Source organism: Oncorhynchus kisutch, linkage group LG19, assembly GCF_002021735.2.
Source record: "Oncorhynchus kisutch isolate 150728-3 linkage group LG19, Okis_V2, whole genome shotgun sequence".
In the NCBI taxonomy this organism is placed as follows: domain Eukaryota; kingdom Metazoa; phylum Chordata; class Actinopteri; order Salmoniformes; family Salmonidae; genus Oncorhynchus; species Oncorhynchus kisutch.
In genome coordinates, this window is record NC_034192.2 from 24,031,641 (window position 1) to 24,046,715 (window position 15,075).

Genomic DNA, 15,075 nt, shown 5'->3' on the forward strand with positions numbered 1-15,075 from the left:
TCTGCATGTCTCAGTGATGTTTAGAAATGGCTAGCAGAGACGTCAGTCTCCGTTTATATCCATCATTATCTCGCCCCGGGCTGCAGCGGGCCGGGGCCACAGATGATGAACCCCCTCCGGTGAACTGCAGGGGGCGCAGCATCGGGCAGCCGGCCTCTCAGGGCCCGCTGCCACGATTCCCGTTCAGCTGATTAGGCCTGCCAGGAAACCAAGGGAGACTGTACTGTTGTGCTGCCCACACGCACACACACAAACTTTATGCTTGTACACATGGATGACACACACGCACATATATACATATAGACATTGACGACACACACATACAGTGCATTCAGAAAGTATTCAGACCCTTGACGCTTTCCACATTTTGTTATGTTGCAGCCTTATTCTAAAATGGATTCAATAGTTTTTTCCCCTCATCAATCTACAAACAATACCCCACAATGACAAAACAGAAACAGGTTTTTGACATTTTTGTAAATTTGTAAAAATGTAAAAATTGATATCACATTTATGTAAGTATTCAGACCCTTAACTCAGTACTTTTTTGAAGCACTTTTGGCAGCGATTACAGCCTCAAGTCTTCTTGGGTATGACACTACAAGCTTGGCAAAGCTGTATTTCTGTAGTTTCTCCAAATTCATCTCCGCAGAACCTCTCTAGCTCTGTCAGGTTTGATGAGGAGCGTCACTGCACAGCTATTTTCAGGTCTCTCCATAGATGTTGATCGGTTTTAAGTCCGAGCTCTGGCTGGGTCACTCAAGGACATTCAGAGACTTGTCCATAACCCTCTCATGCATTTATCTTGGCTGTAAAGTGAGTGTGGGAAAAGTGACAAAAGGTATGTTGACAATCAACAATGACAAGCCCCTGGGGTCTGACAACTTTGATGGAAAATTACTGAGGATAATAGCGGACGATATTGCAACCCCTTTTTGACATATCTTAAATTCAAGCCTACTAGAAAGTGTGTGCCCTCAGACCTGTCCCCTACCTAAGAATAGTAAAGCCCCTTTAAGCCATTTTGCCACAACTTTGGAAGTATGCTTGGGGTCTTTGTCCATTTGGAAAACTTGAGATGTTGCTTCAATATATCCACATAATTGTCCTGCCTCATGATCCCATCTATTTTGTGAAGTGCACCAGTCCGTCCTGCAGCAAAGCACCCCCACAACATGATGCTGCCACCCCACTGCTTCATGGTTGGGATGTGGTTATTCGGCTTGCAAGCCTCTCCCTTTTCCCTCCTAAAGCATCGTTACCCATCGCGCCACAAAAGCCGCAGCCCTTGCAGAGCAAGGGGAACAACTACTTCAAGGTCTCAGAGCAAGTGACGTCACCGATTGAAACGCTATTAGCGCGCATCACCGCTAACTAGCTAGCCATTTCACATCGGTTACACTTAGCTGTTGTTATGATCAGTAAAACCTGTAAAATGTTCAATGTATTTTGTCTAATTTTAATAATAATACAAGCAATTGCGAGCTTTACTAGCAAACGTCGCTGTTGCCAAAAATATGGGACCTGTTCAGCAGGGCTCAGCGTTACAGAACGGTCACGTAGAAATGTTTTGTGTCGGTGGTACAAACTATAACAACACTTCAAAATTGACCAGGAACATACCGATTAAGTATGACTTTTATTGCCAGCTAATGAATGTATGCCCTGTACATATTGTAGTGACCAACACAGACAGCTGTGTGTTATGAGTTATGCTGTTCATTTGTTGTGTTGTACTTACCAGTCTGACATGCCTGTTAAGCTGCTATCTGCCAACCATGGGAATGCCTGGAATGTTCCGGAACCGGGCATCCTTCTGGTTGGTGGATTGGCGGGGGGATTTGGAAGGGGGTTGGAGCACCGCAAGTTTAAGACCATGCTTAGCCATTGTCCTCTCTCTTTACATCTGTTCTTAAAAGGACAACAAAGTCAAGGTATTGGAGTGGCCATGACAAAGCCCTGACCTCAACCCTAGCAAAATTTGTGGGCAGAACTGAAAAAAGCGTGTGCGAGCAAGGACGCCTACAAAAATTACTCACTTACCCCAGCTCTGTCAGGAGGAATGGGCCAAAATTCACCCAACTCATTGTGGGAAGCTTGTGGAAGGCTCCCCGAAACATTTGACCCAAGTTAAACAATTTAAAGACAATGCTACCAAATACTAATTGAGTGAATGTAAACTTCTGACCCACTGGGAATGTGATGATAGAAATAAAAGCTAAAATAAATAATTCTCTCTACTATTATTCTGACATTTCACATTCTTAAAATAAAGTTGTGATTCTAACTGGCCTAAAACAGGGCATTTTTGCTTGGATTACATGTCAGGAATTGTGAAAAACTGAGTTTTTATGTAAACTTCCGACTTCAACTGTATCTATATCACATAATCCATGTCTTTATAGTGTGTTTGTTATTGTGTGTTTGTTTGCATATGTCTATGTTTGTGTTGCTTCACAGTCCCTGCTGTTACATTTTTATCTGTTTTTTTTAATCAAATTTTACTGCTGGCATGAGTTACTTCATGTGGAATAGGGTTCCATTTAGTCATGGCTCCATGTAGTACTGTGCACCTCCCATAGTCTGTTCTGAACTTGGGGACTGTGAAGAGACCTCGGGTGGCATGTCTTGTGGGGTATGCATGGGTGTCTGAGCTGTGTGCTAGTTGTTTAAACAGACAGCTCGGTGCTTTCAACACCTCTCACAAATACAAGTAGTGATGAAGTCAATCTCTCCGCCACTTTGAGCCAGGAGAGATTGACATGCATATTATTAATGTTAACTCTTTATGAACATACAAGGGCCAGCCGTGAGGCCCTGTTCTGAGCCAATTGCATTTTTCCTATGTCGCTCTTTGTGGCACCTGACCACAATACTGAACAGGAGTACAGGTGTGACAAAACTTGGTTCTGTAGGACCTGCCTTGTTGGTAGTGCTATTGAGAATGCAGAGCAGCTCCTTATTATAAACAGAATGTTCCCCATCCTAGCTACTGTTGTATCAATATGTTTTGACCATGACAGTTTACAATCCAGCGTTTCTCCAAGGAGTTTAGTCTCCTCAGCTGTTGCTGTCATTTCAGTCGCTATGGTAGCTGATGTGCACAGTGTTGAGTCATCGACATAAATTGACACACTGGCTTTATTCAATGTCGTTAGTAGAGATAAAAGTAATGGTCCTAGACAGCTGCCCTGGTGAATTCCTGAATCTACCTTGATTTTGTTGGAGACACTAAATAATTAATATTGTGTTCTGTACTGTGTTCTGTAAGACAGGTAACTCTTTACCCATAATATAGCAGGGGGTGTAAAGCCAAAACACATACATTTTTTTCCAGCAACAGACTATGATCAATAATGTCAAAAGCCGCACTGAAGTCTAGCAAAACACCAATCTTTTTCTGTCAGCCAATCATCGGTCATATGTGTAAATAGTGTTTTTGTAGAATGCCCATCCCTATAAAGCATATTGAAAGTCTGGAGATTGCTTCGGTCTGACTGGAAGGTACCAGAGAGAGATAGTTAGTGTATGAATAATGATGAGGGGATCCTTGTTTTGGGGGCAAGGCCCTGGTTTCGACACAATGAGAACAGTTTTTACAGCAGACACTGTCATTCATTTCTTTCATACGAATCTTAACCTTGTGACCGATTCCACCCATCTGTTGTTTGTCATATAGACTTAGGGGGTGTACCTTTGCTATAAAATATCTTTGTATCCTTTGTGTCGGGGATCTCAACTAATCATCTAAAGGTGGTTAGTAGACCAGTCATCGTTATTGTAGAGCACTCACATCATTCACTTGTGTGTATGGTGTGGCATGCTTTCCTTATTAATAAGTTAATAAAGATTTAGTTTAAGTATAACTCTGACTTGTGTGATAAGTTTGTCTTTCCTAATTTGATAATACAGAAATAACCACGACACAATTCCTTGCAATTAGATATTCTGGTGCCTTATTAAATTATTGTTTGGAGACTTTGTTAAAGAATGTGATTCCTTTTCATAAATATGAAATATATTTTATGTGTATTATGCGTTTTATTATAGTGTGTTTTATTTGTAATGTATATGAAGGGCTGTTGTGTTTTATGTATATACTGGGTTTTATTTGTAAACGTATACAGGGCTCTCTTGAAAAATATTTGGATGTCAATGTGACTCCATGTTTAATAAACGTTAATACAAATTTAAAAAATCTGTGATTGCAGACTAATTTCCATATTAGGCATACACATGTAATAACAATTGATAAACCATTATTAATTGGGTAGATTACAACAAGTGTCATAGAGGAATAGCTTGTTGTCCTCCCTGGTACCATTGCATATTGACAGGCTACATGTATGCCATCTACCATTGTGTCATCCAGGCTCTGCCAATTTCCATATCTGCTTCTTTCCTGATTCATTGTACAACATGTAGATCTGTCATACTGCATGTAGATGTTTATGCCATTAAACAATAATATAGGATTATATTGGATCCTAATAATTCTTAGCAATGTCTTCATAAAACACAGACCACACATTGGAAACTGAAGAGGTTTTATTATATTTAGATAAGTGTGTGTGATTAAAGTAAGTGCTGGTACTCATTTTGGGTGCTGGTACTGTTTATTTTTAGTTGCAGAAACTCCACAATACTTTTGAGCTCATATTCTATAAGAGGAACAGGATCTTAAGCAAGTGTAAATCTGAGGTGCCGGTGCTCAGCTGTGGTGAGCTCCAACCCAAGTCAAGCACTGCATATTTCCCAATAGATAGTAATAGTGGCATAGCAGCCTACTTACCAGGAGCATGGCTTCCATTTGATTAATTCTCTCTGGCCCTTTATGAACATTTGCAATTGCTTACTTTGTGGTTTTGTGTAATTTACAACACCTTTTCATAAATGCCCAAATGTTCTAAATTGATGGTTGAATTGACTATACTGACAGTACTTCCTGGAAAAAACTAAGATAATGTGCTGTACTATAGAAATGACAGCCCAGACTTGTACTGTGGGCAGTGGAAAAAATAAAATAGTCAGTGAAAAATGTAAGATAGGTCCATGTACCTTTGCACTTATTTGGTTTCTGTCTTTTCTGGCTCTCTGCAGTGCCAGTGTCTGCCTCCACGATCACAATGAACCCCTGCATCTCTTCCACAGTGAACTTCAACCTGAATGAACACCCACAGACATGATTGGTATTGAAACTCTAGGTGGCACATACACATTATTTGCTGGTCCAAAGCTTACCTTGGAAGAGTCCCAATGTTGGATAGCCATAGCCAGCTAGCTAACATAGCATCCCTCTCTGTTTGAGCCGGGTGTTTGAGTAGGCTAGCTGGCTGCATTTACTAGCCTCTTACGGATAGGCGAGAAGCTAATGTCTCAACTGGCCAATTGCTGGGGGAAATTCAAATTCAAATGATATAAAATTCAAACTTTCATTAAATCACACATGTAAGACACTCAATTAGAGCTACACTCCAGCCAACATGTCAGATTTAAAAAATGCTTTTTGGCGAAAGCATAAGAAGCTATTATCTGATAGCCTGCACCATCTGCACCAGCAGTAAACAAAGGAGCTAGCATATTACAACCCTGCAGGCGCTACACAAAACGCTGAAATAAAATATAAAACATGCATTACCTTTGACGAGCTTCTTTTGTTGGCACTCCAATATGTCCCATAAACATCACAATTGGTCCTTTTGTTCGATTAATTCCGTCCATATATATCGAAAATGTCCATTTATAAAGCATGTTTGATCCAGAAAAAAACAGCTTACAAAAACGCAACGTCACTACAAAATATTTCAAAAGTTGCCTATAAACTTTGCCAAAATATTTCAAACTTCTATTGTAATACAACGTTAGGTATTTTTAAACGTTAATAATCGATCAAATTGTAGACGGGGCAATCTGTATTCAATACAGGAAAGAAAAGAAACCAGCACTGCTTTTCACGTCTTGCGCAACTCACAAAAGTGTCCCCAGTTCCGAGTTGGCCTACTTCTTCATTGCACAAAGGCATAACCTCAACCAAATTCCAAAGACTGGCGACATCCAGTGGAAGCGGTAGGAACTGAAAATAGGTTCCTATGAAATATCCCATGGCAAAGACAGTATAGGGAACAGAGATGAAAAGAAAAAAAGTTCTGAACAGTTAGTCCTCTGGGTTTAACCTGCTACATAAGTTCTGTTATACTCAAAGACATGATTCAAACAGTTTTAGAAACTTCAGAGTGTTTTCTATCCAAATCTATCAATAATATGTATATCTTATATTCTTGGCATGAGTAGCAGGAAGTTGAAATTGGGCACGCTATTTATCCAAAAGTGAAAATTCTGCTCCCTATTCAGCCTGGAAGAGTGGTGCCAATGATATGCACCTGATCACCAGTGCTCCCCACAGCCCGGATCATCCTGTGCCTCCTCCAAGGACCAGGCCTCCAGTAGGTCTCCCCAGCATGGTGAGTCCTGTGCCTGCTCCACGGGCCAGTCCGGGGCCTGCGGCGAGGGTCCCCCAGTCCGAGGCCGGCAGCGAGGGTCCCCAGTCCGTGGCCGGCAGCGAGGGTCCCCAGTCCAGGGCCGGCAGCGAGGGTCCCCAGTCCGGGGCCGGCAATGAGGGTCCCCAGTCCAGGGCCGGCTACGAGGGTCCCCAGTCCGGGGCCGGCAGTGAGGGTATCCAGACCGGGGCCGGCAACGAGGGTCCCCAGTCCGGGGCCCGCAACGAGGTTTCCCAGTCCCTTAACGAGGGTTCCCGCACCAGAGGCGCCACCAAAGTGGGGGGAGCCAGAGGCGGAGAGGGGTCTACGTCCCGCACCATAGCCGCCGCCGTAAGGGATGCCCACCCGGACCCTCTCCTTTAAAGTCAGGTTTTGCGATGAGGGGCCTGTAGCTGATCTTGTCTCTGTTTTCTGTTTCTATGTTTTGGCCGGGTATGGTTCTCAATCAGAGACAGCTGTCTATCGTTGTCTCTGATTGGGAAACATACAAGGCAGCATTTTTCCCTTTGTATTTAGTGGGTAGTTTACTTTGTTAGAGGCACTATAGCCCTAGGAAGCTTCAGGGTCGTTTCTTTGTTTCTTGGCGACATTTATATAAAATAAAGGAAAATGTACACTCACCACGCTTTACCTTGGTCCGGTCATTTCCAGAAAGACACCCGTTAAACATATATTATGTTGAATTTTGAAAAGATCGGACTAAACATACCTAATTCTGTTCTTCCCACTAATGACCAATGGTGAGCAGGCAAGAGGTGAGGCTGGAGCTGAGGTCTTTGCCAGAGCGTAGATCAGCTACAGGCCCCTTATCAGTCACACACTTCTTATGGGGTGGTGTTGACTGAGAGTGCCTGTGACAGGGTGTTATATTAGACAGAAAGTTGGTACATTGCATTTTCTTCTAAAGAAAGGACAAAGCTTTTTGCTAATGCAATTCACAACCAAAATGACTCTACTAGTTGTATCTGATTGGCTGGTGAATTAGCCTACTAGTTTATCAAGCCAGTTAATTTTTAATACAACTTTTCACATAACACACATTCCGTCTGTGTCATTAGGGCAGTAACTCAGGTCACTATCAGAGGTCTCATGATGGCGTGTCCATTTCATAGGAGTCGACAGAGACTCTGCCAACAACGGAGGAGGTATCACAAGATTACTTGTGTTGCATGACACATTTTTATTCTGAAGTCTTGGCTGACAAGCCGTGAACAAGTGAACAGTGATTGAATTTATTTTTAGAGGTTCCTAAACCATTGCAATCACAATATTGGACATGTTATGATACCCACCTTTGCTCCTTCGGGTAGGTCCCGGCATCCATTCATGACTAGGGGATCAAGTCTGGCACCAACTGTGCACTTTGTCTAACAGAAAAACAGGGTCAATGATGGTCATCATCCCTCAATTGGAAACATACACTACATTACCAAAGGAATGTGGACACCTGCTTGTCGAACATCACAATCCAAAATCATGGGCATTAATATGGAGTTGGTCCCCCCTTTGCTGCTTTAACAGCCTCCAGTCTTCTGGGAAGGCATTCCACTAGATTTTGGAACATTGATGCGGGGACTTGCTTCCATTCAGCCTACTAGAGCGTTAGTGTGGTTGGGTAATGGTGTTGGGCGATTAGACCTGGCTCTCAGTCAGTATTCCAATTCATCCCGAATGTGTTTGATGAGGTTGAGGTCAGGGCTCTGAGCAGGCCAGTCAAGTTCTTCCACACCGATCTCAACAAACCATTTCTGTATGGACATCACTTTGTGCATTGTCCCTGCAGCGTAACATTCCATTGATTACAGTGTGATGTAATCTCTGACAAAAACGCAACTGTTTCAATCTTCTGCTCATCTTCCAAAAACTCAATGACAGTTGCATTGTCACTCTTTTGCTCTGATAAGAAAGCTTTGATTTCCTCCTGAATGGCCCAAAACCATTCCAAAACTCTGCGTTTGCTGACCCATCTGACATTGTTGTGTGTAGTAAGTCATCAAAACTGGCATTGGCCTCTGTCAGGATGCCTCGTAGCAGGCGGTGTTGTAGGTATGATGTTGCTCTCAAAAAGTTGATAAGTTTCATCATCATTGTCATGTCCTCAGAATACTATTTTACCAGACTGGCACACCGGACAGATTGATGGATGAGGCAGTGATATGATATCAGGTCAGGGTGGTCCTCTTTCAAACAAGCAATCAGTCCCCTACCTCTTCCTATCATGGCTGGAGCTCCATCTGTGGTGATGGAGATCATTGACTTCAGAACTATTCCCCTTTTTGTCAGAATTCGGTGGCCTCACGGATACCCTCTCCCTTTGTGTGTGCCTCTAGATGTGTTAAACCCAACAGCTCATTGCAGAATTCCTTCAGAAGTTGGGCATTATCAGTGTTATCTGTTGATTCATCCACAACTAATGAAATGCAATGGTGCATTCTGAATGTCCTCATCATGTTGTGAAGTTAAGTCTTCAGATAATATTTCAGTTCTCCTCACTGCTGATGGAATCTGAAAGTGGGATCTGTTTTATCTTTCCCTGACCTCATATTTTTATTCAGCTACAAGGAAGGTGTCACACATGCATTCTTTTACCATCTCAGTGTCTGAAAATGTTTTTTTAATGTTTTTCCAAAACCCAAGTTGTCCTCAGTGAACACTCCATTGTACATTGTTGGGCTGGCAGGGAATTGACAAGGACTTTGGTGGACCTCTCAAGTTGGGATTTGAGTTGGTTAATCTTGTTTGTTCTCACCTCCGTGTTCAGGGGATACATCTGATCGAATTTACTATGCCTGGTGTCATAATGGCGCTTTACATTGGCACTTTTCACGAGAGCTACGGACTCGCTGCATATTTTGTGCTAGTTGCGGGGAGGATTAATAAATACTGTTTAGTCTTTGAATATACGGTTTTCAGAGTCAACTTGTATTTTTTTGAACAAGCCATATATTAACATCTAAGCTCCTTCAATGTGTGTTTCTTTCTGCCTGACTGTCCCAAGGTTCCGCAGAGGATAATTGGATTGATGTGATTGGGCAAGACGCAGCCTCTTGTATTTGCATAGAACCACATGATTGGATTAGACGGGGCACTAGTAGAGGTGGGTGTTGCTTCGAGAGAGAGCTAGAAAGATAGGTTGCTGAGTTAAAGAGGCCGCTGCGCCTCGTTGATTTTATAAAGCTGTCAAATAAAAGTATACTTTTTTTTTTAAACAAAATGTTGTCCGGTCCGGATTGACCTTTCTCTGGGTCTGGACACGGACCTCGGTCTGCCAGTTGAGTTTGGTTGCTGTAGTGTTAAGATTTCCCTTCACTGGGGACCTAGCCCGAACCACAAAAAACAGCCTCCGATCATTACTCATTCTCCACTAAACTTTACAGTTGGTACTATGCATTGGGGCAGGTAGCGTTCTCCTGGCATCCGCCAAACACAGATTCGTCCTTCTGACTGCCAGATAGTGAAGTGTGATTCATCACTCCAGAGAACGCGTTTCCACTGCTCCAGAGTCCAATGGTGGCAAGCTTTACACCACTCCAGCCGACGCTTGGCATAGCTCATGGTGATCTTAAGCTTGTGTGTGGCTGCTCGCTGTGCGCTACTCACTTCAGCACTCTGCGGTTCCATTCTGTGAGGTTGTGTGGCCTACCACTTCGCAGCTGAGCTGTTGAGCTGATTACCATGCTCCTAGACATTTCCACTTTACAATACAGTTGACCCGGGCAGCTCTAGCAGTGTAGAAATTTGACAAACTGATTTGTTGGAAAGGTGGCGTCCTATGACGGTGACATGTTGAAAGTCACTGAGCTCTTCAGTAAGGCCATTCTACTGCCAGTGTTTGTCAATGGAGATTGCATGGCTGTGTGCTTGATTTTATACAGGTGTCAGCAATAGGCGTGGCGGAAATAGACTAATTTGTAGTGGTGTCCACGTACTCGAGAAATAACCTAATCTCGTTTGGATGCTAATTCTATGCTTTACAGATACAAGATGGCGCCGACAGACATGACAGCTTTGCTTCTAGCCCCTAAGCAACTTTGCAGTATTTCGTTTTAGGTGTGTTATTTCTCAAATTATTAGCCCAGAACGTTATTTGTGTCATTACATACAGCTGGAAATAACTTTTGGATATAAGAGCGGCGGTAACTCACCAGCATTATGACCAGAAATACAATTTTCCCAAATTGGATCTTTTGTTCGTACCCCCTAGGGCAATTGAACTTATCCCAGAGGCTGCTCCAACTCAGGAAGTGTGCTCACCATCCACCGCTTCCGAGTATATATGCAAGCATTTCGCTACACCCGCAATAACATTTCCTAAATATGTCTATGTGACCAATACAATTTGATATAGACTGACTGGCTCCAGGTTGGATTCAGGCCAGTGATGCCATTTTGCTATGGCCCTGGGTTTGTTGCTGCTAGTTTGTTCACAGTTGTAGTCAGACATGAGTTAGCTCATATCACCATAGTTGCATCCAAAATGTATTTGTGCCCTAGACATGGGTTGTACCTTGAAGGCTAATGTGACTGTTACGTCTAAATTACACAAATTTATAATGGCATGGAAATATGATGACCTTGTTAAAGTAGGCAAATAACTAGAAGGAAACAGCTTTGCCATATGATGTAAAATATACTTCAGAAAGATGGCAATGTTGCCATTACTGTTACTAGCAAAGTGTTTTAAACAGAATAGCTAGCAATGCTAATGTTAGCTAGGTAAAATATGGTGGTCCCCCTCAATCTTAGTTAGCTGGCTAAAGTTACAGTATACGGCATCTAAAGTCAATCTGGCGACATCACAATCATGCCAAAAGGTTTTCCTACTAATTATTTGCCTTCTTTTGAAATGTTATTGTGTTTCCAAGCCAAATCTGAGTTGTATTGAGGTAAGCTAACTTTAGCCAGCTAGCTAGCTAGGTAGGAAGAGCTTGGCAAAAAGGGGCATGAATTGTTGCCATTATTGTAATCCAAACCCAATCTTCATTTACTCTCTGACTTTATGACCAACATTATCCTATTTACACGTTGTAGTCAATTTTGATTCTATAATAAATGTTTCTGACTCATATCGATGCCTCAGGCCGTTTTCAAAGGGATTAGTTGGTTTTTAGGCGCAGTCATTCTTTAAAGCTAATTTCCTGCAATTATGCAGATTTAGCCATGGGGCGCAGTGAAAATGTATCTGTTTTATTCCAGCAAATTCCTACAATTCTACAAATTTTGTGTATTGACTAAATATTTTAACAAAATCAATGCGGGGCCCCTGGCAAGTAATAGCTTCTTAAGGTCTGTCACAGAGATGACATAACAAGCGTAAAATTACTGATTCATTACCAAATAAAAAAATAGCAGGTTGTGTATTCTACTATTCAGACTGAGTTTTTTGTCGGGGAACCCCTAGCGGCCACTTATGTCGCTTATTGGCTGGGTCGCCACTGTGTAAGAGTCACTATAGAGTCCCACAGTGGAGGTGTTATAATACCAATAAAACCTAGCGGTCAAACAGGGAAATGGTTCCAAATGTTTTTCTACCATTCAATTTTCCCATAGGGAATTTTAGACAAACTTAAAATAAGGGCTGTGTTTCGTGTAGGCTTAGCCTGGCATGACATTTTGATAACCATGTAAATCTCTCTTGTACAAGGTGACTTTTATCAATATACAGGCGAATATATTGATAAAAGTCACCTTGTCCTAGAGAGATTTACACGGTCATAAAAACGTCACACGAAACAGACCTTATTTTAAGTGTTTATAATATCCCCTATGGGAAAAATTAAAGGTGGAACATTTTTTGGAACCATTTCCCAGTTTGACTGCTAGGTTTTATGGGTATTATGACTACAAACAATAAGTGTGCACTCATATATGAATGAAACTAGGCAACATGTCATTCCATTTAAGTTTGCCGTGGAGGAAATAAAACGAAAGCATTGATTTTGAGATAATTTCGGAATGGTGCAGAGTTCACATCACCACACTTGGGCTCCATCTTATTTAAGAAGAGTCCATGTATGGTGATGTGATCACGGAAAGAAGAAGTGGAAGGGATGCAAAACATTTAGGAGAAATTCATTGAAATCCACACACGCTCAAAATCCTCAACCTGTCTAACCCCCTGAACTGAAATACATCCATTAACTACTATATACATTTCATTTACATAAACCATTATCCTAGATTACAAAGGCATTATGCAGCATTCAAAGAAATCAAAGATAATGTGGAGAAGTGAAAGGCTCATTTCTGCGCAGTGTGTGTTTAAGTGATAAGAATGACTATTATAGGGCTGTTGCTTGGGCTGTAATGAAGTCTCTGTTTGTTTACCTATCACCACTCAGAATTCCTAATGAGAACTCATTAAGATCTCGTGGTCGACCAGAACCAGAACCACTTTCTCTCTCGCTCGCTCTCTCTCTTTCTCAAATTCACATAAGCTTTATTAGCATCAACGGCAAGGCCACTGTTGCTAAAGCAAAGTTAGGCAGATCATGATATGAACAACAACAATAACAATAATGGTAATAATAATAATTATAGTGATTAAGGAAAGACAAATGTAATAATGTTGTGACAATCTAAAGAGCATTTTGCTTTGATAAGTTAACAAAATAAAGATACAATGCAATCATCACGCTGCTGAGAATAATACATTTTTTTTATCACTTTAGTAAAATGTAAATTTTTCACAAGTATGTGTTACATTTTCACAGCTCTTAACACAGACATCTAATCAGATCATCAAAACTCTAAGCACATTTTCAGTACAACAAGCAAAGTCACAGATCTCAAAATTTCATGAGGGAGTCCCATTGAGACCAAGGACTAAACTCAGCAAAAAAAGAAACGTCCCTTTTTCAGGAGGGTCTTTCAAAGATAATTCGACTCTAGGGGCAGTATTTTCATTTTTGAAAAAAAACCATTCCTGTTTTAAACAGGATATTTTGTCAGGACAAGATGCTAGAATATGCATATAATTGACAGCTCTGGATAGAAAACACTCTAACGTTTCCAAAACTGTAAAGATATTGTCTGTGACTATAACAGAACTGATGTTGCAGGCGAAAGCCTGAGAAAAATCCAATCCGCAAGTTCCCCAGGTTTTGAAAGCGCTGCGTTCCAATGAGTCCCTATTCAGCTGTGAATGTGCCATCAATGAGCTTATGCTTTCTACGTATTCCCCAAGGTGTCTACAGCATTGTGACGTAGTTTTACGCATTTCTGTTGAAGAATAGCCGTAGGCGGCCACATTGCGTAAGTGGTCACATGGTAGCTCCGAGAGAGATTCTCGCGTAAAATACAGAGGTAGCCATTACTCCAGTCGGTCCTACTGAAAAACGAATTGTCCCGAAGGATATATTATCGAATAGATATTAGAAAAACACCTTGAGGATTGATTATAAACAACGTTTGCCATGTTTCTGTCGATATTATGGAGCTAATTTTGAAAAAATGTCGCCAAACGTGAAGAACAAACGGAGCTATTTCGCCTACAAAAATAATCTTTTTGGAACAAATGAACTTTGGCTATCTACCTGGGAGTCTCGTGAGTGAAAACATCTGAAGTTCATCTAAGGTAAATTATTTAATTTGATTGCTTTTCTGAATTCTGTGACAAGGTTGCCTGCTGCTAGCAAGGCATAATGCTATGCTAGGCTTATGCTATGCTAGGCTTACACAAATGCTTGTCTAGCTTTGGCTGTAAAGCATATTTTGAAAATCTGAGATGACCGGGTGATTAACATAAGGCTAAGCTGTGTCTCAGTATATTTAATTTGTGATTTTCATGAATAGGAATATTTATGTCCGTTGCGTTATGCTAATTAGTGTCATGCGATGATTACGCTCCCGCATGACAACTGGGGAGTCAGTAGAGGTTAACAAATTCTTATTTTCAATGGTGGCCTAGGAATAGTGGGTTAAATGCCTTGTTCAGGGGCAGAACAACAGATTTCTACCTTGTTAGCTTAGGGATTCGATCTTGCAACCTTTCAGTTACAAGTCCAACGATCTAACCACTAGGCTACCTGCCACTCCATAAGCAATTAATGAACACGCATCTGTGGAATGGTCTTTAAAACCTTTCTGGGAAGGGGGTTCCCCTCGCGGAAGACCTGGCCAACAGCCAGTAAAATTGCAGGGCACCAAATTCAAACAACAGAAATCTCATAATTAAAATTCCTCAAACATACAAGTATTATACACCATTGTAAAGATAAACTTATTGTTAATCTGACCACAGTGTCCTATTTCAAAAAGGCTTTACGGCAAAAGCACAACATGCGATTATGTTAGGACAGAGCCTGGCCACAAAAAAACATACAGACATTTTCCAGCCAAGGAGAGGTGTCACAAAATTCAGAAATAGCGTTAAAATGAATCCTTAACCTTTGATGATCTTCATCTGGTGGCACTCCCAGGACTCCATGTTAGACACATTTTGTATTTTTGTTCGATAAAGTTAATCAATTATCATTGCGTTTACTTGATAGCTACCTACACAAATAGCTAGCTAAATACCTCCTTTTTGTTTGCGCATGTAGTCCAGTAATCCGCGGGCACAAAGTCCAGATGAAAA